We start from the raw sequence: 23,393 nt of genomic DNA, 5'->3' as shown, positions 1-23,393 counted from the left end.
GCTCGCAGGTGTTTGTTTTGAAGGAAGGGAAGAGAAAGGGGAGGAGCTGGGCGGCTGCAGTCCCGGGGGCTGGCGAGGAGCTGACAGCCCCCTCCTTCACACGTAGCATCCCAACCCCAACACGAAGAGGCAGGCTCGGCTTCTAGAGACCATCACAGACCTCCTCTCCCGAGGAGGCAGCTCCTCCCAGTCTAAACAGCGCCTGGCACAGACAACAGACAACAGTGCCTGTGGTGTGTACACGTGCACACACACATGCACACACCAAGTAGAACACAGGCTCCACAGTGAGAGAGACTTGGGTTCGGAAGCCAGCTTAGCTGAGTCTCAGCTTCCCCATCTGCAAAATGGGCACCACTGCTCCCCTCAAAGGACTCTTAGGAGTATTAGAGGGACGTTTCCAGTGCAGGGGCACCTGTGGGGGGGTCTTGTCTATCCTGGGGTCAGAGAAGGCTTTGCTAAGGGTGACCCTGGCCATGGAACTGCCTACACGGCACCCAGAGGGTGGCACTTTTGAGGAACTGGAATGAGGCCACGTTGAATGGATCATGGGAGAGAAAGCAGCAGGAGCTCCGAGGTTCAGCCAAGTCCCAGGAGGTCTCAGAAGCCAGGGTGAGGATTCTGGATCTTAGCCCAAGGACAATGCAGAGCCAGTGACATGCTGGGGAGTTCATGTGTATGACAGAAGGGTGCAGAATGAATTGGAGGGGCGAGAGCAATGGCCCAAGCCTGTGAAGGTGACTTGATGCAGCAAGGACAGCGGGGTGGACAGGAGATGGGAGGATTTGAGAGCAGGGCTCAGTGACCTACAGAATGAGGATGGGAGGCCAAGGTCAGGGGTGACTCCAAGGGTCCAGGTGGATGTCTGAGCCATAATATTGACCACCCTGAAACAGGGAGCCTCAGAGCAGGAGCAAAGGGGCCAGGGTACAGGAGGAAGAAGAGTCCAGCATCAGACTTGATTTTTAGGGGTCAGAGGGGCACCCCAAAGATGTGTCCAGTTAGCAGGTGGCCATACCCGATGCCCAACAGCCAGAGACAGGGCATAGCAGAGGATGGAGCCTTGGGTATCCCCTACACACGACTGCTAAGAGGAGGCAGGGGAGTGGAGTCATTGCCCCCAGAGCAGGGGCTGAGGACCAGGCCGGGAGGGAGAATCACCCCCTCAAGGACAGATGTGGCTGGGAGTGGACACTGGTGCTCAGGAACCTGCCACACGGCAGCACTTGGAGCCAGACCACCTGGGTTCAAATCCTGGCTACACCTCACCCCGTGAGATCCTGAGCAAGTCATTTCCTCTCTGAGCCTCAACCTCTCCATCTGTAAAATGGAAATAAAAGCAGTATCTACCCCAGAGGTCATTATGAAGAGGTTGGTCCCCTTGAGGCCCCTAGGCTGAGCCCCAGAGATTCAGGATCTCCAGGGACCGACTTTTTCGGTGGGGGGGCGGAGGGGGCAGGCCACTAACCTTTGCTGAGCACATACTATGTGCCAGGTACCTCACATGTGTTACAGACCAAATGGAGTGGTGATGCAGGAGGCAGGGCCTGCACTCAGATGGCTCCGGGCTGAATCCTTGGTCCCCTACTTACTAACTGGTACTGGGAGAGGCCCCTCACATCTCTCAACCTTGGCTTCTGTGAATATGAAACGAGGATAATAAGGGTACCCACCCATGGCTCATGGGATTGTTGTGAGCATAAAATATGAAAACATGTGAAGCATTTGTCACTTGCCTGGCACACAGCAAGCACTAAATCAATCATCACTGCTGTCACTACCACCGCTATTGCTACTGCTCCTCCCAATAACCCAAGCAGGTAGATGTAGTGATAGCCATGTGACAAATGAGAAGGACAAAGGTCTCACCCACCCCAGTGTCCAGGACCCGGCTGGTCACCATCTGATCACAGGATTCTCCCCTCCCCCCAGGACAGGGCCATGTGAGACTGCCTGGGTCTGAATGCTGCCCTGGCCACTCCAAGCTGTGTGACCTTGGACAATTCACCTCATCTCTCTGAGCCTTAGGTTTCTCCCCTAAAAAATGAGGAGTCCCATCCTAAACCATCATCTGAGGACTGAACAAGGCAATACACAAAAGGAACTGCACACAGTAGGTGCTTACTAAATAATAGCAAGTATGACTTGTGATTGGATGTGAAGACCCAAAGGAATGAATGAATGCAGACAAGCACTCACAGTGGGATCTTGGGTGAGATGCCTTCCTGGAGCCACACAAACACCCCCCCCAGAGGGCTGCAGCCTTGAAATCCCCCCAAGTGCACCCTGTACCCCCCATTCCTCCACCAGGGCCCCCAATCCTGCCCCCCATGCACACCCATCGCCATCCTGCCAACCCCTGCAGTGAGTACATAGCCACGCATGCCACCACCCAGCCCAGTGACCAACCAGGCAGCCTCTGCCCCTCCCCTGCTCTGCATCTGCTCAATTAGGGAAACTGGGGAGCCAGGGAAACAAAGACTTAATTTCTGAGCTAATCAGCCAGGCTCATACTAATTACCATCCTCCCAGGCATTAGGGCAGACTTCCTGGGGGAGGCAAAGGGGAAGGCTGTTCCCTGGGAATGACACCACCTTCCCCCAAAGCCTGAGCTAGCCCAGGGATGGGTGGGGGGAGGACCAGTAGACTCAGGCAGGCGGGATTTCAGGGTGGACTGGATAGATGCGGCCAGAACCAGGGGACACAGAGGGTTAATTGTGCACACAGCAGGAACTGTGCCTGAGGGGGTATCCCCTGGGCTGGCCTCACCCTCCCAGGGCCCCCTTCCAGGACTCCTGCCCCATGGAGGGGGCAGCCTCAGGCTGCGGGGAGGCCCCAGAACAGGTGCCCCAGTAGGTATCCAGCCCAGGGCTTTGGCAGAGAGACAGACAGATGGACACTTTTAAGCTGGAAAATTGAGCAATGATCAAAGTGAAGCTTTTGGATCACAGCATAGCGTGTGTGTGTGCGTGTATATGTGTGTGTGTGTGAGTGTATGTGTGTGTTGCATGCGTAAACAAGTGCACAAAACAAGAAGGCTCAGGACTAGGAGCCAGGAGGCCTGGGTTCAATTCCCTGCACAGCCCTGGACAAGTCCCCACACCTCTGAAATTCAGACCTTACCACGAGCATCGGAAGGGACTATTCTTCTACAGATGTTTACTGAGCACCTACTCCGCACACACCAGGCTCTGTGCTGGGCACACATGCTCAGCTTTGAACAGATGGACAAAGTCCCTGTCCTCATGGCTTCCACTGTGGTGGATGAGCCAGGGAGTCAACCCGTAAACCAGTCACCAGAGCGTGGGCTGGGGAAAGGTGCTGGGCAGAGCATCCACCCTGTAGGACGCTGACCAGCGTGACTGAGACAGAGCTTCTGCAGGCAGGGCTTGTCGTTGCATTTTTTAGAAAACGTGTCCCCAGCCATGAAACTTCAGATCATCTGAATTCACTGTGGGCCCCAGTGCAAATCCCTTCCCCTCTCTGGCCTTCTGTTTCCCCATTTGCAACAAAGAAAAAGGATAAAATGGTCTCTGAGGTTCACCCCAGCCCTCATAAGCAAGGATTCTCAGTTATTTCTCCATTGAGGGGTGAGTGTGTGTGTGTGTGTGTGTGTGTGTGTGTGTGTGTGTGTGTGGCCAGGGGCTGTGGTGAGGCACATGTGTGCACACGTGCACGCGCGCGCGCACACACACAGCTGACCATGTCCCAGCCCTGGGCCCCGCTGCACGACAGATGCACCAGATGGACAGGTGGGTACCTGGCAATGACAAGTATTGACAGCGCATCCCCTCAGCCCATCTTTTCTTAATCGCAGGTTCCCAAGGGCACACGCTCACCTCTGCTGGCAGAGGGCACCCCTTAAATTGCTTCCCTCTCTTCTTGTCATGGAGCCATCATAACTACCCACCACATGGAATGCCAACTATGGGCCCAGTGCCCCGAATTCTCACAACAGCCCTGCCAGGTAGGTACTGTTGTCCTGTTGTACATATGGAGAAACTGAGGTTCAGCTAGGTCAAGTGACTTGCTCAGTAAATGATAAGCTAAGGACTTAAATCTGACCGAATCCCAAGCTGCCAGACCTACTGTGTGCCAGGACCACCTTCCTGGACCACGTTCAAGCCTGAGAACAGGGGACTAGGCTGGCCCAGGCCTTGCCTAAGCACCACTCTCCACAGATTAGCAAGGGTACACAACACAGCAAGGCGGTTAGGAGGGCAGCCTATGAACCCATGGCCCAGGTTCAAATCCTGGCCTCACCACTGACCCACTATGTGAACATGGGCAGGATCCTTAACCTCTCTGTGCCTCAGTTTCTCCATCTGTAAAGTAAGGATAATGCTATTTTGTTGGATTGTTCTGAGGATTTAATTTCTGTGAAGTTCTTAGAATAGTATAATACATGGTGTTACTTACGTGTTGTTAAATAAAAGGAAAAAATGACTCCCTTTGATTGTATGGGCAGTCTGAGAATTGGGGCCCACAGAGGGGAAGGGGTAGAGCTGAGACTCAAACCCTGGACCCAGGACTCCCTGCCCAGTGGTCTCTTCCTACAGCCCAGAGATATCTCCAGCTCAGCCAAGAGTTGAAGAAGTCCCAGGACTGACCCAGGCTCAGGCCCAGGCGGTAAAGAGAGACCCTATGGAGACTGAGGAAAGGGAGCAGGGGGACATGACATGGGTCAGAAGTACAAATACAGGTTGGGGTCCAGGCATCCCCTCCTTCTGTGGCTGGCACTCACCTACCTTGCCCCACCCCCATCTCCGCAAGGCCAGGCATTCCTATGGCCACTTAGACCCTGGGCAGCCAGGTGCTGAAGCAGCTCCCTTAGCACCGAGAGCCCAAGGCCCAGTGGTCCTGGGACACAGAAGACAGGGAACAGCAAGGGGCGGTGTGGCCTCCCAGCATCTGCTGCAGCTGACCCAGTCGTCAGCATTCTGTCCCAGGGACAGCCGGGGCTCCCTGGCTTGGGACCCCACAAACCCACCCTCCCAAAGTCCTAGGGAGCCCCAGAGGCAGAAATCCCATCCAAAATGGAGGTCCTGCCCAAAGACCTCAGCCAACAGCTGCAAGAGGAACACAGACATCCACACTCACCCTCAGAAGCAGACCCCCACAAAGGAGCCTACCAGGTCTGAGGTATAAGTACTTGAGATCGTGCACTGCTGGTGAAATGGAAACGTGCGACAAAGCCAGCCACCCACAACAGGGAACTGGCCCTGAGTGGGGACCCTGTACTGAGGTGGATCGGGACAGGCCCCTCTGTGCCTGAGGGGAGATGCCTAGGATGGGGGGACACAGATTCAGGGACCCTGTGAAGGGCTGAGGCAGCACGGCCAGTCCCACGTGGATGGGGTATTCATGTTTGCAGGGGCCTAGAAACATGGGGAAGGGCCCCGCCAGTGACGGGAGGGGACAGCAGCTTGTCCCTCGCTGTGTCACACAGAGAGCACATGTCAGCTCCCTATTTAGAAAAGGGGTACATACACTCCTTCGTTTTTCTACATATACACATGGCAACACACAACACACACAAATCACCCAGGACAGACACACGCACACCCAGCTTTAGTCCATACACTTCCACAGGGGGCCCCAGGGAGGCACATGAAGGCTTCCCAAAACAAACGGGGCAGGCCAGAAAGATGAAGGGAGACAGAGACAGAGAGAGAGAGAGAGACAAAGACAGAGTGAGAGGCAGAGGCAGGGTAAGAAAGCTCTGCTCAGGCCCCCAGGTGACCCTGCTCAGAAGCGGCCACTTCAGGGTGGCCATGCAATGTGCAAAGTGGAAGTGCCCAAGCCAAAAGCTGCTGGACCCACTTACTGCTGTGTGACCCTGGGCCAGAGCCACTCTGGGTGGCACCTGTGCATGAGTGCAGCTTGCCGGCTCTGACCCTCCCGTTCTCGGTGGTCCTGACTCCCCATCCAGGCCCGGCTCCCATCTCTTCCCACACCCCTCAGTGTCTGCAGCTGCCCTGCAGGCCCCAATGGTCCTTAAGGACCGTTCCCCCTATCCTCGATCTTCCCCTAAATCCAGGACAGAATGTCCAGGTCAGCTGCCATCTCTGCCAAGCCAGGCATCCCATCCCCAAGACCCCTCCCCTGCCATCAACCCCAGCACCGAAGCAGAGGGAAAAGTGCGGCAGTGACAGGAGACAGTAGGCACCCAACACATGCCTGTGAAGAAGCAGTGGATGGATGCTGCTTTCCTGCATCATCTCACTTAATCCTCGACCTCACTTTACAGATGAAGAAACGAAGGTTCAGAGAATAATCTTCCCAGAGCATGCAGCCATCGAGGGGATGAACGAGCTGGGATGGAACCCATGCTGCCTACTCCACAGCTCATCAGCTCTTTGTATATCTTGTCTGGCAGGCACAGGGGAGAGTGGGAGGAACCAGACAGGCAGACACCCCCACATCTCCTGACCCAGCATCCCAGGCCTGGGGACTCCACAGGGCCTGAGAGGTGGTGGCTGGAATGGCCATTGAAGCCCTACCTACCTGCTCCCACCACCAGGAAACCCAACAACAAGTGGAGTTAGCACTTACTGAGCACTCACTGTATGTATGAGTACAGCACAGTGCTAAGTGCTTTACAGTGTCAACCCTAGGAGGTGGGTATATTTTCATTCCCATTTTACAGATGAGGACACTGAGGCACACAGCGGTGAAACAACTTGTTATGGGTAGAATCGGGAATTGAGCCCAAGCCTGAGCCCATGTGCTTGACCACTGTGTCACCCCATCTTAAAGTCCCAGGAGTTTCTGGTCTCTGACCCAACGTCCTCCTAGCCAGCACCCCATAGTTTCTGGCAGACACAGGAAAGGCTTTGTTCCCAGAGGCTCTGCTTAGTTAGAGGGCCCCTAAGCCACCATCATCGGGGTCACCTGCTCTCCTCCACCGACCCCTCTCTGTGGCCCATCTCCTCCCAGGATGCTTAGGGTCCTTGGTGAGCCCCAACCTCTGTCCTTGAGGCCTAGCTCTGGGTGTTCTGGACTCAGTCTGCTTTCTGAATGTAAGAGGAGAGGACAGTCCCACTGAGTGGAGGCTCCCTGAGTTCTGGGAAGACTTTCTGGAAAAGGCAGTCCCTGGGAAGGGGTTAGATTCGGGGGAGGGGCTACAAGAGGGCCTGTTCTGTGGTTGGAAGCAAACCATGGTGGGTCAGACTACATCCTCTAGGAGAGGGGCTGGGTCTCAGACTGAGGCCAAGAGGGTGTGGGACTAGCTATGGTCACACAGCAAGTTGAGGGAGGAAGGAACCCTACAGCCCTTGCCTCCACCTCACGGCTCAACACAGATCCCACCCTCCCTCCTTTGCCTATAAAGATTGCAGCTGCATTGGTTGAGCTGTGACCCAATGTGCAGGAAGGAATGTGGGAAGGGGTTTTTGGAAGCTTCTAGAAGTCCTCATGCTTTTCCAACCATGCAGACCCTGGCAGTCCTGCGGACTGACTGTGTGCAGGCATTCCTCTCTCCAACCTTCCCTCTAGGAACCTGGCAGTGTCCAGGCAATGTCTCCATTTCGCAGATGAGCAAACTGAGACTCAGGTGCATATGATCATTCCAAATCTGGATCTAACCACCATGCCTTGCTTCCAACCACAGGCCCTCTTGTAGCCCCTGCCCCGAATCCAACCCCTTCCCAGGGACTGCCTCTTCCAGGAAGTCTTCTCAGAACTCAGGGAGCCTCCACTCAGTGGGACTGTCCTCTCCTCCTACAGTCAGAGAGCAGATTGAGCCCAGAACACCCACAGTGCTTCCACCCTCAGACTAGGCCTCCTGGGAGCTGAGGCTCTTTCCCCCCTCAGACGGGGAATCGCTGAAGTCAGGGCTATATCCCCTCAGACAAGGATCCTGATGGCATGGTTTCCCCCACCCTCGTAAGACTAGGGGCTCCCCGGGGACAGGACCACCATGCTCTCCTTCCTTCAGATTAGAAAGTCCTGAGGGCAGGACTCCAACGTCCCTCCTCTTGCACCTTCCCCCATAGCACCCGCCCCACCGGAGTACAAGACCCTGCCCCCAGGACACAGGCAGGATCCAGGGCCATGCCTCAGGGCCCCTCTCACCCTCTGCTGGCGCTCCTCCAGGCCTGCTCTGTACCAGGCAGGCCACCCCACCCCCTGGGCCTGTCCATGAATCCCACCTCTGTTGGGCACCACAGACCCCCCTTTCTCCTCCCCAAACAAATGGGGTCTTGAGCAAGACACTGGGACAACCGCACACAATGCCCGATCTATTCCCTGGGCTAGTGTGGCTGCCAGCAGTGACAGGGAGGGCATCCAGGCTGAGGGGAGCGTTCTGTCAATTCCACAGCCCCTCTAGATCCAGGCCCTGCAATCGGGGCCACTCTCAGCTCCATCCTGGTGGGGCTAGGACCAAGAGCCCATTCCCTGGGTAACCCCAGAACACACCCATCCCAGGTGCCTCCACTGTTCCCACCCCTCTCCTGACACAGTGCAGGCAGGAGCCTCTGAGCCTACGTCCAAGTCCCTGCTTTGTATTCTATAGAGAATTTCCCCAAACCTGAGTGTGGTCATTCGGGAAATGGGCATAACTCCTATTCTGCATGGGCTGCTGGATCCAAATAAGAATGTCCCTTGCACATAGTCATGCCCAGGTAAAACCAGTTTCCTTCTCTCTCTTCTCTCTTTGATTTTCTCTCTTTTTTATGGGGTAGTGTGTGTGTGTGTGTGGGGGGGGGGGTGGCAGGATAGCCCAGGCTGGCAGAGCAGAAAATGGTCTGTCCCAAGCACTTAAAATGTCCCCTATTGAGAAGTCAAAATCTCAAATCCCTCAGGGGTGGGCAGTAAGGCTATTTCTCCACGCTGGGGTGGGGGCCTTGGAGCCAAGCCTGCAAATCAAAGCTCAACGCCTACTGCCTCCCAGAAGCCAGCCGAGATTAAGCCAGCCAAAAAGACATTATCTCCATTTCAGAGACAAGTAAATTGAGACACAGAGTGGTTAAGTAATTTGCCTAAGGTCACACAGCTAGTGAGCAACTGAACTGGTTTCTCTTGTCAATTCAGGCTGCTTCCAAAAGCTCTTCCTCATGGCAGGAGCCTTCCCGACTTAAGAGCCTTTCTGTGGTTTTGCCTCTGCGTTCAGAGTGAAGTCCAAACTCTCTAGCCTGAAATGCCAGACTCCCCAGCAGGGAGGTGTAGTACAGCAGAAAAAGCACTTGTCCTGGAGTCAGCCCAATGGGGGATCAAATGCTAGGTCTGCCCCCTAGTTCCAGCTGTGTGTGCACAGGTAATTTACCACGCCTCCCCAGCCCCACATTCCTCATGTATAGAACGGGAAAGACAAGACTGACCTCCCAGGCGCTGACAGGATGACCCACCATGCATGCACCACATATTTATTGAACATCTACTATGTGCCGGGCCCCACTCAAGTCACTTGAGATAGAGCAGGGAACAAGACAGAAAAGCTCCTACCCTCATGGAGCTGATACTCTACAATGGTAGAAGGGTGAGTAACAAGCAAATAAACCAAATAGCATCCGGTTGTGTTGAGGACTATAAGGAAACAAAGAGGGAGAAGGCCCACAGCCACGAACAGAATAGTCAGGGAGGGCCTCCCTGAAGAGGTGACAATGAGCTGGAACAGGAGACAGTCATGCAACAAGCCCGGGAAGCAACTCCTGCAGAAGGAACAGCAAGTGCACAGACTGGGAAATTAAACAAGACCTGGAGCATGTGGGAAAATGCCTGGCACATAGCAGATGCTCAGTAAAGTGCAGCTGGTGGTATACTGCTAGAAACCCCTTAAGCTCCTTGCGCCTTGCTTTCTTCTTCTGGAAAATGGGATGCTGTACGGATTCAAGGGACTCCTAGGTCTCTTCCACAAACCTGAACTCATTTAAATATCCCTCGCTCCACTGTTATTCTTCCCATTTTGCAGGTAGGGAACCTGAGGCTCCCAAGATCCCACAGCCTATAAATGGCAACATCAAAATGTGAACCTAAGTCTTATAATCCCAAACCCTATGCTCCTGCCAGCTTTCTGTGATCCCACTGTACACAGAGCACTCACTACTTGTCCCCCACTCCAACCCAAGACAGCTCTGACTGTTAGAAAGCCTCTTCTTGGGATGAACTGAGGTCTGTGCCTGGTTGGTCCCACTTCTGCCCTTTTGCGGTCACCCAGGACAGCCCTGTCCCCTCTTCCCCAGCTCAATATGAAAACGTGAACAAGGCTGATGGGTTAGAAAGAACAGCCACCGCTCCAGGAAGCATGTCCCAGGCGCCAGACCCGGTGCTCTGACTTCATCCCCTGCTTCACGTGAGGGAAGTGAAGCAGGAATTCTTATCATCCCCATTACACCAATGAACAAACTGAGGCCCAGAAAGAAACGCGTCCAGGGCCACCCACCTAAAAAGTGACAGATCTTTTGTCACTCAAAAGACAGTCATCCTGTCCGCCAGCCCCCAAACCCCTCACACGTCCCTCTTTGGACAACCTTTTCAGTCCCTTGCCTGGCCTGTCCCCTGGTGGTATCAAGGAGGTTGACAGGACGGACTTCCCCTAATCTGTTACTCCCAAGGCACCATGAGCTACTCGCCTGACGCTCTGCGAGCTGTGAAGGAAGCCAAAAGGCATGGGGCTCAGGCAAAGGCTGGGGGAACACGGCCCACCTGTTAAAGTGCACACACAGGCCCCTGGAGCAAGCAGGGGGAAACATGGGACAGGACCCAGTCACACCTGGTTCCATCCTGGCTCAGCAACCAAGGCGCGATGTGACCACTGGAGGCCCTCCGCTCTGGGCCCCACTTCCTGCTACCACGAAGTCAGTTCAATACCTCCACCACTTAAGGGTCACGGGGGAAAGGGCACAATAAGGCAGATCTCTGGTGAGAAAGCACCGCTGTCCTCCCCAAGCATGTCAGAAAATCATTTTAAAATCAGTTTGAAAAGGAATCAGGATCGTGGTGGTGGTTACTACTTCCTGAGGGTCTATCACGTGCCAGGAACCACATCGGGGGCATCACATACATTATCCCAAGTGACAGCAACCTCAAGAGGCATGTGCATCATCTTTGTTTCACACATTGGGAAACTGAGGCACAGAGTCATACAGCTGTAAGTGCAGAGTCAGACGGCTCTGAATAAGGTGGTAGCAGAGACTCCTGGGGGAGAATTAGGCCTGGTGAGTTGGACATTTGGGGAGGCAGGTGTTAAATTCCAGCCCCAGCACATGCCCGCTGTGTGACCTTGGGCAAATCACTTCCCCTATCTGATACCTCAAAGGCAGGTATCAGTGCCATGCTTCTCAGAGTACAGCAAACATGAAGGATAGGGACAAAGTCATTTGGGGGCAAGGAGGGAACATGTGTCCAGATGGGGGACCTGTATGTTCAAAGGCCCAGAGGAGGGCGAGGGCTCAAGGAGGCAGCGGTAGGAGAGGCTGGCCACAGAAGTGGGAGGGAAAGCAGACAAGAGGGGACCTTGGGAGCAGGGACAGTGATGGTGCAGCAGGATCTCCAGTCCAGACACATGGATAGGCAGGATGAGCAATGGGAGTGGGGAGCACAGCTCAGACTACCCACTATGCCTCACTTCCCTCCAAAGGACCCCACTTCAGCCTGTGCCAGCAACATTAAGTCCACAGCAGCAGCCCCTCCCCCATCCATCACCCCCCCCACCATCCTCTTGCAGCACCCACCACGCCCACTCTGTTCCTGTACAGGCCCCCTCCAGAGCACCCATCACCAGCCCTTCCACGGGACCTCAACGCCTCAGCAGCCACAGCCCCTCCACGTGCAGACCATCACATCTTAGAGACGCATCTCCCTCTCCTTAGCAACCACCAACACTGGGCCCAGACAGCAAGCCTCCTCCCTTGTCTCCTCCTCTCTCCATAGAGACCACGATGCCACATAGGCGGATCCCTCTCCACGGCAACCACATCACTTAGCGCCTGCCCCAACAACAGTTCCCTCCACGTGGCCACCACCAACACAGCCTCAGTGACAGCAACAGCCTCAGTGACAGCGACAGCCTCAGTGACAGCGACAGCGTCAGCCTCTCCTCTCCAGGGCAGCCACCAGCCCCAGCCAGGACAGAACAGCTCCTGCAGGCCTCCCTGCCTGCCTTCAGCCTGCTAGTGTCAGACGGCTCTCCCTGCTGCCTCCAAAATTCAAGACACTGGATCAGGTCAGGTATAGATTCTGCCTTGCGTTTCCTGCTCCTAACCCACTCCCGGCCCGTCCGTCCGCCCCTCTCTACAATAGAAAGGCTCCCACCTGAGGTGAAAGAGGCCATGTTCTCCCAGGCCATCCCCTGGAAGCCAGTCCCCTGACCCCTAGCAGGTGCACAGATGCCCTCAGCCCTACTGGGGTGCAGGCAGGCCTGGCTCAGCCTCTCAGCTAGGCACAGGGGTAGAAGTGGGGTCTCTGAGCCAGCAGCATCTTCCTCCTTGCTCTCCTCAGTGACCAGTCCCAGCTCCCAAAAGGCCTATCACCCTGCCAGCTGCCTCACAGGCCCTATGGAAGGGAAGCTGGGGAGGGGCGGGGGGGTGCCCGCAGCTGGGGGCACGGCTGGGCAAGGTAGGAAGGGACAAACAGAAGACAGAAGGGGGGGCCACATCACGGGGTTCGCAAAGCCAGGTCATGTGAGCCCGGCTCACATACAGCCACACACTCACACACAGTCAGAAGGACCCTGTCCTTACCAGACGTCTACAGGCAAAGGGGCCCCTCCAGCCAGCAAGGCTCTGTCCCTGGCCTGGTCTCAGGGAGGTCCCCACGGCAGCAGCAGTGGTGGTGGCAGCGGTAGCAATGGGGTCTCAGGTCCTGACCCAGCTCAGGCAGCAGCAGCTCCTCATCCAAGTCCTCTCCTTCTGTGAGGAGGCGAAGGGGAGAAAGAGGAGGGAGGGAGAGGAGAGGAGGAGAGAAGGGAGGGAGGGGGACAGCAGGAGGGAGGGAGGGAGGAGGGAAAAACGCTGAAGTCTTGAAGGGTACACTCACTTCTTTCTTAGGTTTCCCATGGCAACCGAATATACCACAAATGAATATCAGTGTGAGAGAGGGAGGAGATAGAGGCAGGGAGATGGAGAGAGAACGAAGATGGGGCAAGAGAGATGGAGGGAAAGGGCCTCAAGACCCAGATGGAGGGCTAGGGGCTCCCCACCCTAAGCCATAGGATTCAAGGGGGAGGGGAGGGACCAGGGGCCACAGGACTTTTAATCTTCCATGGCCCCTGGGCAGGAGGAGCAAGCAACAGATGGGTAGATTTTCTGAGAGTTGGAGGACCCTCACTCCTGCCCCACCAGCCCCATCCCATGTCCTTCACTCCCTACTGGGCCCCCGTGGCCTGGAAGTTCGTCCCAGCCCCACACATTAGTCACAGTCATGGCCACACACACCCTCACACTGACCTGACGTCCAGTGCCCACACACAGACCTCCCCCTTCTCAGGCCCAATCACACCATCCTTCTGTTGGTCACCCCAACACCAACACTACCCAATCCCCTCTACTGCTAGGCCCCATCCCCTCTGCTGCAGGGAACAAGCACCCCACCCTAGCCCACATCTCTTATTCAGAACTCTGCAAGGACCCACACATCCCCTCCCCTAGCCTGTGCCCCATTTCCCATCATATGTGCTCACACACCCTAAGAGCAAGTACCTGCCTGACTTCCACCTGCAGACACACATTCTCCCAGACAGACGAGCTCGGCCCAACCTTCCCTCCATCTGTGCGCACACATACACTCATCCCCTTCCCGTGAAGGCCCCTCTCCCTGTCTGGCCCTGCACCCCCCCAACAGCCCAGATGGTACCCCCCCTCCCCAGCAGGCAGCCCCCTAGACATCGTCATTCACAAACATATGTAGACCCACCAGAGTTGGCAGCCAGCAGCAGCTACAGAACAGAAACACACACACTCAGCCCCCTGCGCTGCCTCAACTCCATTACCCCCACCCAGAGGCAGAAAACAAGGGAGCAGCAGGCTTGCTCCTGGAAAGGGCTCCCAGGCCTGGGGAGGGAGAAGACAGGCCCCCAGCTACCGGGCTCATACGTGCATCCTGAGGCCAGACACCAGCAGGGACAGGACAGGACAGCACCCCAGGTTGCACACTGTACCCTCACACACACACCTGCACCCACAAGACACCAGGACAGCAACCTACACTCCAGAAGAATTTCACACTCCCTCAGACAGACATGCGTACACAGCCCCACATGCACTGTACACAGCTGCCCACAGAACCCAGACACAAGGGGGCCAGCCCCAACACGCAAACACACACAGGTGCCAACATGCCTGGAGACACTGCACAGACACATGTCAACACACCCACAGAAACACACTGACCCCCATTCACTGTGAACTGCCCAACACACACACACACACACCTTTCACTATACACATCCAGACAAACCTGCCAGCGAGCGCTGGGGCCCCTACACAGGCTCACACGCCAAAACACACGTCCCAAACATGTTCCCACAAGTGGACATCCACTCCCAGACGACACTCCAGTACACACATGACCATGCCTGCACACCCTCGGAGCACTCCCAGGGCAGCCACCGGTGGCGCCCCCCATCCGGTCCACACCCCTTACACACACACCCTTGCCAACAACTCAGCAGACCCTCGCCCCAACTCCCCCTCCGCCCCTTCCCCGGGTGCCTCCAGGGAGCCCAAGCCCGCCCCCGCCCTGCGCCGGCGGGTTTACGATCCCGCGCACCGCGCGGAGCCCAGAGGCCGTGAAATTGGCTGCGAGCGTCAGGGGATGCGGCTGCAAATTCTAAGCACAGGGAAGTAAGGCGGAAACTCGGCCGGCTGGCTGGCCGGCACGTGGGGCGGGGCACCGCAAAACTGCGGGTAGCTGGGCCTAGGACCCCGCGGGGCCGCGGGCTGCAGCGCGGACCGGGGGCAGGCGGCCCCGGGCGGAGTCTCTGTGAGCGCGCTCACGCCTCCGCCGCGCCCCCTCCCGCCCCGCAGCTCCCGCCCACCCCGCTCGTCCCTTCTCCGCCACCGCGCACAGGCCCGGCCCGGTACTGCGCACGGGTGCACCGCGTGGGCCAGCCCGGGACTCGCACCGGGAGACAAACACACCCCGCCGTCCTCCAGACCTGGACCTGCCTCGGCCAGAGCGCCCACCGAATGAACGGCTTCGGGCCACAGCTACAGTGACTCTGCGTCGCCTCCTCCCGGACGCCTTCCGGGCTCTCCGCCCTCCTCCCGGCTTCTCTGCTCCCACCTCCACCCCCGCCTCTGGCCTCTGCTCACACGCACAGCCCCAAGCTCAGCTCCACCCGCGCTCTTGTACCAAAGAAGGGGAGAGGGCATAGCTCTGTCCAAGACACTGGCACAGGCCCTCTCCAGACGCCCTCATCCCCACCGCATTACAAGCCTTTACCAGCTGTGCGGCCTTGAACCCATAACTGCAGACTCTGCTTCTGTCTCCTCATTTGTGCAACAGGAATGATGCGAGGGTCGTTCTGAGGATTGAATGAGGGACTCCTTGAATAGGCTTAGAACAGCAGCCAATAAACCCGGAAAATTATTAGTATTAGTCAGTATCAGTCGCGGTCTCGCTGCTGTGTCACCCAAGGCAAGACGCCTCACTCTGTGAGCTCAGGCTTCTCTGGAAAAAGGGTGGCTTTGCTGCCTCCTGAGGTGTGTGGGAGGTGTCCATAAGATCGCTGGGAATTAGTACTAGCCTCCTCAGCTGCCATCCAACCCAAAACACAGGTGAATTAATCTGGAAATGCATTAAAAAATGCAGGTTCCTGGGCCCCACATCCACCCTACTGAATCAAAATCTCAGCAGGCAGGGCCCAAGAACCGACATTTAACAAACACCCAGAGACTCTGGCGCGCCCTGACAAAAAGGAGAATGCTCCGTTTCTTAGTATAATTTACGGTCTTGCGTGGTTGATGTCCAAACTATGTTCCCAACTCTCTTCCCAAAATCCACTCCAGGCTTTCCGACGTTGACTCACGTGTTCTCCCCACCTGGGCTGCCCCTTCCCAAAGGCCAGCTGGATCTCTTTCACAATCCTCCGGCCAAAATCAAACAAGATAATAGAGTGTTTCACCCTGTGCCTGGCTCATAGCAGGTGTGCAATCATGGGAGTCCTGCGATGCCCTGAGCAGAAGTGGTTCCAACCTCTGTGCCCGCTTACAAGGCTGGCTCAGCACATGGCCTCCAGCCTGCCGCACTAGCCCCCAACCCCCTCAGTAGGGTCACAGACTAAGGAGAAGCACTATCAAGCAAGCCCTACTATGTGCAGGGGCACTTGGCAGATGTCCCACGTGTCTCATGTCTCCTCCAGGACAGGAGCTCATCTCTGTGGTTCCCGCTTGAGCCCCAGCCCAGCAGTTACCCCTGTGTGAGACATGCTTATATAAGGATATATATGTAAGTGTATATGTGGACTGAATGGAAAATACGTCAGTCCATCCTCAATAGCATGTAGCTACAAGGAAGTTGTTTAACAAATATTGTTTGAGTCTCCACCTGCAGTGGAGCTGAGAGACAGAAAATGGCTAAACAAGCACAGCCATGACCCCTCCACCCCCTGCCCCGGTAATGAGAAGGGTGAGGGAGGGAGGGAGGAGGGCATGCCAACCCCACAGCCTCTCTCTCTCCAAGATCCAGGGAGAATTGTGTGGGGAGAGAGATGACAGAGACAGGCCAAGGAGGGAAACGGAGTCAGGCCTGAGACGTGGGACTGGGCCCAGAGCAGACTGGTCAAGTTGCCATTGGGAATTGCTCCCCACTTCCCCTCTGAGAGAGGAAGTGGCGCACACAGAGTCTCACACACACACACACACACACACACACACACACACACACACACGTGTGCCCTGCCCCCTCCCAGCCCCTCTGCACACTCCAGCTGGGGGGTAGGCAGCGTCCAGGCCCTTCTCATTCTCCTTCAGGCCCCCCAGCCGAGCTCCAGAAAACAGGTTCCATGCATCTCAGGAGGTGAAAGTGGAGATTGACAGAGAGGGAAGGAAACACACACATTCACACTCACACAGTCCAAGAACCACCCAGGGAACCAGGAATGAATCAAGGAGACAGATGGGAAGGGGGAGGGAACTCATCTAATTGACACCTACTATGTGCTAGACACAATGCTACACACTTGACATTTTCATACATAACGACCTAGGCAGTTAAGAATTTGGTACAATGATCCCCACTTTACACTGAGGAAACAGGGCCTTGAGGAAAGTGAAAGTGAACTTACTTGCCCAAGACACACATTGAGGAGGAAAAGAGGCAGAATTTGGATTTTGAGTCCCTGCCCTTTCCACAAGTGAGACTGGGAGAGTGTGGCAGAGTGGCCCAGGGTGCCACAGCTGAGGCCACAACAGACTGGGGCCTGGGGAAGATAGTGATGGGGGGCAGCGTCCCCTCTGTCCCCCAGGGAGCCCCACAGAGAGCCTGCTATGCTCCCCACCCCACCCCTGTGCAAGCGCTGTGGGAGAAAAGGGAGCAGGTTGCTAGAATGGCACTAGTCACTGAGGGGAGGGGCGCAGGAGGAATGGGGAGAGGGCCTGAGACCCTAAAGCATTTCTGCCCCTCTGTCCTTGCAGCCACCACCACACCCACTTCTTCCATACCGCAGGGTCACTGCCACCATTGACAGATGAGCAAAGCAAGGCCCAGAGAGGTCCCCAGCGAGGGATATCCCAAGATGGAAAGGTCCCCATGCAAACCGGTCTTGATGCGAGAGTCCTCCATGGGGCTTCCAGTCCTGGCTCCACCACTGTGTGGCCCTGAGCTGGTCTGTAACTGCTTTGTTTCTTTTCTATGAAATAAGGAATAAGAGCAACTCCACTGCAAAAGCCCTCGTGGGATTCAATGAGTGCTGCTTACAAAGGGTTTCAGACGGGGCCTAGCTCTCAGACTCAATGGATATTACCTCATATCATTATTATTATCTCTATAATTATTGCTGTCAGCAGCATCATGCAACCAGCGCCCCTCCGCTCTGGACCCCAGATGTAAGCTTGCCCAGGTGACTCTCTGCGGCCTCCCTGGGGACTGTCTGCAGAGCTGAGGGGGAGATCTATTATTCCAACCCCCAAGACATGTCCCCAGTAACAATGGCAGTGCCTCTGCCCCAGGTGTTAATTGAGCCAGAAGAAGGTTAATTTAATAGGGGATTGGTCTGGGACAGCAGGAGGCAGAGGATTGAGTTAACCTTTTGGACCATTAATGCTGTCCCTGTTAAGGAGACTTCAGCTTGGAGGCAATCCTGCTTCCTGGCCGGCTGCTCTGCACAGCATACCATCACAGTAGAGTGGGGGTAGGGTGCTGGCAGGAGGGAGGGTCTGGGCCCGGAGGCACTGTAGCTGGAAGGGGTGAGGGCAACTGTGATGGGTATCATCCTGGTTCTACACGTGGATGCCACATTCTCACACTCGCTCGCTCGTCAAGCCTGCAAGGCCAGCAGCCACAGCGTTGCAGACAGTCGGAGAGACTGACCCCCATGTCACACACAGGATGAAGCAGAGGTGTCACTGGAACTAGTTCTGCAGACCTCAGGGGACAAGGGAGCCCACATAGGGCATGGGGCCCTCAATGACCAGGCTGACCCCACTAAAGAAGTGTTGACAGCTGGATGTACCCATTTCTGTCACCCTGACTAGCTCTGAAGTGGAAGAACAAGTAAGCCCTGGACTGGGAGTCAAGGACAGCCTCTCCTATAGCCAATGACCTCTCCACCTTGGGCCCCTCACTCTGGCACCTCCTACTCCGACCCCCACTTCACATAGCACCCTGTCCCTCCATAAAATGAAAGTGCCCTCCGGGAAGTGACCTGCCAATCAAATATCTCTGTACCCACGGAGCAGAATGGAGGTGGGGGTGGAATTGTCAAAAAGAAATAAATATACAACAGCTTACTTTACCCTCCAGACCTCAGTTTGCTCATCTGTCAAATGTCCACATAATAGCAGCCAGCCTGCCAGCCTCACAGGACTGCTGTGAGGATCCAAGGAGAGAAAAGAAAGTTCTTTACAAAGTCTGACTTAAACCAAAATGGCAGGGGGGTGGGTACAGGGCGAGGTACAGGTGGAGAGCAGCTGCTCTGGGCTGGGGGACAGGAGGCCAGGGGATAGAGCCCACCCGAACTAAGCCCCCATATGTGCCAGGTGCCCAGCCTGGTGGCCCACCATCTCCTGTAAACCCCCCTCACCTCTCTAACCCCCCCCCAAGTAACATGAGAAACTGAGGCTCAGAGAGGTGATGGGAATCCCTAAATCACAAAATACAAAAAGTAACGACATGGCATTAGAGCCAAAAGTCTCTGGCTCCCTGGCTGTGGCCCCTTTCTGCTGTCACGTGCACTTATACATACACACACACTCACTCACCAGTACACATGTGCCCAAAGGTCTGTGCAACCCGGCTGGGACGGGGCCCAGAACAGGCACTAGTGGAGGCGCAGATGGGGAGGAGAGAGGGGATACCATATAGGGGGCAGAGGAGATGAGCTATTAGGGAGGCAGGCCTTCAGGAAAGGGGTCCCACGCCACTCAGGAAATGGGGCCTCTTGGAAGGGACCCCTCACTCTAAAGCTCAATCCCTCTCCCCTTCTCACCCCTCACCACACAGGGGACGTGACCACACTCAGCCACACAGACAGTGACACCTCCCACACTCCCAATGACATCACATACTCCGACTGGTGGGGGTGACCCTTCTTCACATTGCTGTCCTAGTGACGTCACCGGCAACCTGGAGCTGATGTCACAACCAGAGGTTCTCACCAACATCACACATGCACACTTCTCCCTGATGCCCCCCTTCAATAACTCCTCTTTATTCCTTCCCAGGGGGCCATGGCCCAGAGGTCCCCACCCACGTACACAGCTCCAGGACCCACAGCTCCTTAGGACAGGCATTTACCGACACCACCTCTGTGCGCCTGTGCATATGTGTGTGTGTATGCGTGCACTGCTTTCATAGGGCACACAGTTACACATATGTGCAGGCCCACATACCCTGCTGATGGCCTAGACACAAGTCCCACAGGTGCCCACAGCCCAGGGGAACAGGTGTGTGGGCCAGGCACACACATCTACACATGCAAATACTCCAGCCTCCATGATGCACCTCCCAGATAAAAAGTCCCTCAGTCACTAAAGCAGGCAGGCTGGGGCCTGCAGCCTCGGCCACATTCCTCCAGGTGCTGCCAGCACCCTGCTCCTCCCCCAGCTTCTCTCTTACAGCCTGGCCTGCTGACAGCGACTGCCGAGACTGCCGACAGCCAGCCGACAGGACAGCCGCAGCCGGGACACACACACACACACACACACACACTCCCGCCCAACACCTGTGTCTCTCAGCCAGGGGACCAAGGCAGTGTCCTCCACAGGCAGTCACTGGGGTGGGGGTGGGGTGGTGGGACACAGCAGGGAGCCCGGAGCTGCAGAAAGTGCCCTCAAGTACCATGTCCTCCCAAGCTGAGAAGGGTCAGTGCCACCATCCCTTTCTCATCTCCCTCCTTGGACACTCCTGACACAGGGCACCCTGGCTGCCTCTGTCCTGGACACAAGCTCCACGAGCACCCATACACATATACACACCAGCTCTCTTTCCCCCAAACATTCCTGCTGGACCACAGACGCTGTGTGTGTGTGTGTGTGTGTGTGTGTGTGTGTGTGTACAGAGAGAGCAGGGTCCACCCCTGCATACAGCCTGGTGTGCACACACATCCCTCCCCACGTGCACACAGCACCCTGCCGGCCAACACACCCACCCCTCCTGCCCCCTCCTCTGCCAGTTGCTGGAGCCCACACATGCACACACACACACACACACACACACACACACACACACACAAGCACAGACACACACACACACACAGCCCGGCAGTGGCCCTGGCCCTGCCAGAACTGCAGTCTGACGATTTCTGCTGCTTCCCAGGGCTGCCTCTCTGTTTGTCCCACACCAGCGCAATGGAGAAAGCTTTTGCTAGGGTCCCCACCCTCCCGGTCTCCCCCACTCCTCAATTCTGATTCTCTTACCAAACCTACTGCCCTCCTGCGGGGAGGGGTGTAAAGCCCCACCCCGGCCCCTCTCCCCCGGAGCTAGCATCCAGCACCAATCAAAAACCCCTTACCAACTACGAAGATGAATGCCTTGCACCCGGCAGCACTCCGTGAAAGAGAGGGGCGAGGGCCCCCGATTCGCAAAGATGGGGGCAGAAGAGATTCGGTGTGGCACTGGCTGGCACCACCACCCCAAAAATACTCACCTCACCGACCGTCCTCTGCGTCCTCCCGCCTCCGCCCACCACTACCACCACACCGACCCCACCCCCACCCCCGCACAGGGTGGTCCCCGGAGGTTTCACTGGGATCCCCAGGCACAGGAGGCAATGGGGGTGGCTTTCCCCGTCTCATTCTCCCCCTGCTGCGTCCCCTTCCAAGCCCCACCCCCACTGGCGGAGGAGGTACCCTCCGGTTTTTGCCCCTACTCCCACCCTCTCCCCGTCCCCCCTAGCTGTGGGTTCTCAGATCCGGAGGAATTCACTTACCTCCAGCCCCAGCCGGGATCCAGGCCGAGCGCCGCCTCCGGTAGCGGCTGCTGCGGGGCCTGCGGGTGAGTGTGAGTGTGAGCGCGGGTGCGGGTGTGCGCGGCGCCCGGCGGGCTCGGCGCGTGTCGTGTGTCTGTGGCGTGGCCCGTGTGTGTGTCTGCGAGCGAGCGTGTGCGCGCAGACACCGCCACCCCCGCCTCCCGCCGCCGCGCCTTTGCCTCAACCCGGCCGGCCGCCCAAAGGGGGCCGAGCGCCGCGGGCGTCAGAGCCAAGGGTGGCCGTCTGTCCGTCCGCCCTCGCCGCCCCGGCGCCCGCTCCCTTCGCAGGCCTTTCCGCAGCGATACCCCTCCGCCCCCTCTTCCAGCTGGATCCTTCCACGGACACACGCACACTCGCAGGCACACACCCGCGTGGCGGGGGCCGCGCCTGGCTCCGCTGCTGCAGCTGCAGCGCCCGGAGAGGCGGCTGCGGCCCCGCGGACCGCGGAGCCCCAAGCACCCGCTGGGTGCGTCCCCGGCCCCGCCTCGGCCCCCAGCCCCGCTCACCCCGCGGGGTCCCGGTCCTGCCGCTGATGTCGCTGTGGCGAGCGCATTCAACAGCTGGAGGCAAACTTGCCGAGGGGCTGGGCGCCCGAGGTGCGCAGCGCCCCCCAGCGCCCGCCGGAGGACGCCCGCGTCCCCGGGACTCCACCTCCACGCGTGGACCCCCACCCCCCTTCCTGACCCTATCTCCAACCTCCAGCGTCCTGGCTCCAGCCGGGGGCGACCCGAGAAGTGTGACTGATCATTCCCATTTTTACAGGCGAGAGAACTGAGGCTCGGTGAGAAGAGTGACTCCCCCAAGGTCAAACGGCGAGCTTGATAGCAGAGACAGTGTTACACTCCAGATCTCTCTACCCTTGTGCCGGGGCTCTTGGCTACTGCTCACTACCTTTCCCCACCTCTTCGAGGGTGCCCAAGGGTATACTGGGCTCTGCTGCAACCCAGAGATGCTTCCTAAGCCTTCACGCCCTAGAGCCTCCCTGGCCAACACCCCCACACATATGCGCTACCTGCAAAGGGATAAACGCTAGGGGCGGGGAAGGGGAAAGATAGGAGATGCAGAAAGAAATTCTGGCATCTGGGGCCTGTACCCCTGCACTTTGAGGCACACAAGCACCGGGTAGGGAGATTCGGCTCGTGTCACTGACACAGGAAGAAACAGGCGCTTTTTCTCCATTCCTGGGATCAGTAAACCCACATGCTGAAGCCCTGCCTGGGCAACCCCTGTGAATCTCAATCACTTTGATGGGGCCGCCTGCGCCAGTGCCTGTCCTCAGGTAGCTAAGCCAAGCCAGGGCTGCAGGAACTCCCAGCAGGTGCATCTCATTCAGGCCAGGAATACGGGAGATTCTGGAAGGAGCCACTGCCTGAGCTGAATCTTGACGGATGAGTAGGAGTTGGTCAGCTGAAGAAGGTGAAAAAGGATGTCCCAGGCTGCGGGAACAGCATGTGCAAAGGCACAGAGGCGTGAGACAGCTTGGCGTGTGTGTGCAGGGGACTCCACGAAGTGGGGTTTTTACTAGAGCAGAAAGAACGTCTGTTCATAAATTCCTCCCTCCTGTCAACTGAGAACAGGAAAGCTGGTCCAGGGTGGGGCTGGGAGGGCAGACAAGCCCTGGGACACAGGCCACCGTTATCTCCGAGTAGGAAACAGACTTGGGCGTTCCACCTCTGCCCTTCACAACTGCGCTTCAGGCTGCCTGGCACACTCCTACCCACCCTTCAAGGTCCCTCGCTGCAGAACCAAACAAGTCATTATGCTGTCTCCGCCCTCTAAACTGAGCCCTCCTAGAGATCAGGGGCCGTATGGAACACACTGTATG

At 56.9% G+C, this 23,393-nt stretch overlaps 1 protein-coding gene and 1 long non-coding RNA gene across 7 annotated transcripts in view; one reads left to right on the top strand and one right to left on the bottom strand.

Annotated features, from left to right (window-relative positions):
• ELFN2 (extracellular leucine rich repeat and fibronectin type III domain containing 2) overlaps nucleotides 1-22,208 on the bottom strand; it is a 55,762-nt gene extending 33,554 nt beyond the window's left edge. Inside the window, exons 1-3 of one of the 6 annotated variants that reach the window (XM_088796588.1) lie at nucleotides 22,075-22,190; nucleotides 21,530-21,588; nucleotides 12,684-12,851 (exon numbers count right to left, since the gene is read on the bottom strand). The gene's annotated coding sequence lies outside the window, so the exon portion shown is untranslated. Of the gene's footprint in view, nucleotides 1-12,683; nucleotides 12,852-21,112; nucleotides 21,228-21,529; nucleotides 21,933-22,074 lie in introns of those variants that run through there. The other 5 variants (XM_088796594.1, XM_088796591.1, XM_019752971.3 and 2 more) reach the window with 5 other exon arrangements.
• On the top strand, nucleotides 11,712-16,070 carry LOC141570172 (uncharacterized). Its single transcript, XR_012494124.2, has 2 exons — nucleotides 11,712-12,171; nucleotides 14,967-16,070. It is a non-coding gene; the product is annotated as an uncharacterized LOC141570172 (long non-coding RNA).
• Nucleotides 22,209-23,393: the final 1,185 nt, after the last annotated feature.

Source organism: Rhinolophus sinicus, chromosome 1 (assembly GCF_057876585.1).
Source record: "Rhinolophus sinicus isolate RSI-liver-muscle chromosome 1, RSI-T2T, whole genome shotgun sequence".
Lineage (NCBI taxonomy): Eukaryota > Metazoa > Chordata > Mammalia > Chiroptera > Rhinolophidae > Rhinolophus > Rhinolophus sinicus.
The sequence above is the reverse complement of the archived record's forward strand: the minus strand, read 5'-3'. Positions and strand labels throughout refer to the sequence as shown.